The following is a 910-nucleotide window of genomic DNA, read 5'->3' as shown; positions in this document are numbered from 1 at the left end:
AAGAGCGAACGCGACTGAATTTTCAAAAGATGAGATCGAGATCCTCTTGTGCTTTCCTCCTCCTTTCCGTTATGCTTCTGTTGAGGAACAGATTGAATTTTCTTGTGGTGGTTCGGCGATGGAAGGTTGGAAGCGGTTGAAGGTGGTTCGGTGAACGGAGATTGGTTACGGTTATGGTTGGTTGCGGTTATGATGAAGAGAATGAATCAACGAAGAATCCAGAGTAATTTCCGCGAGATCTCGAACGAATCTGTATCCGATCCGAAGTCCGGCCAAATCGTAAGCTCCGATGATCCTTCTCTTCTTCTCGTTCTTAGTTTGTTTTTCTGAATTCTGTGAAACTCTTTTGGCTATGGAGTTGTGGTTTTTGGTTTCTTGCTACCTCTTCAATCTCTTTTTCTGTTTCATTCTTGGAAGGTTGCGTGTAGATAAAAATGGTGAGTGAAGATTGGTGAGGTTCGAATGGTTCAGAGTTGAGAGAAGGTCTTGGTGAAGGTTTGATGAAGTTTGGTTCAAGAAGAAGATTCGGTTAGGCGTTGTGGTGGAGGGTTATGGAGTTTGGAGTTTGGTGAAGGTGATTGTGAATTGAAAAAATGGTTACGGTTACGGTGGTTGAAGGTTTTGGTTGAAGAATTGGAAGAGAGTTTTTGACGGTGGTTGATGAATGGAGGTTGAAGGTGGATTCTAGATTGTGATTGTGAAGTTTGTTAGAATTGTTATTGGATTCTGAGTTTTTTTTTTCGTGCAGGATTTTGTTATGCAGGTTATATGCAGAATTTTCACTGTTAGTTTATGCTTGTGTGTTTGGAATTGTAGCTGCTGCGTTTTGTATTGTCGGCTTGTGAATGAGCTACAACAGCTTTTTGGAATGTATTTCGCTTGCCGTGGCTGTGCGTTTGGAGCTGGCTTG

General features: G+C 42.0%; 1 long non-coding RNA gene across 1 annotated transcript; it reads left to right on the top strand.

Moving 5' to 3' along the window:
* On the top strand, positions 1–676 carry LOC127121312 (uncharacterized). The gene is made up of 2 exons (XR_007803390.1): positions 1–279; positions 418–676. It is a non-coding gene; the product is annotated as an uncharacterized LOC127121312 (long non-coding RNA).
* Positions 677–910: the final 234 nt, after the last annotated feature.

Source organism: Lathyrus oleraceus, chromosome 2 (assembly GCF_024323335.1).
Source record: "Lathyrus oleraceus cultivar Zhongwan6 chromosome 2, CAAS_Psat_ZW6_1.0, whole genome shotgun sequence".
Taxonomy (NCBI): Eukaryota; Viridiplantae; Streptophyta; class Magnoliopsida; order Fabales; family Fabaceae; genus Lathyrus; species Lathyrus oleraceus.
The sequence above is the reverse complement of the archived record's forward strand: the minus strand, read 5'-3'. Positions and strand labels throughout refer to the sequence as shown.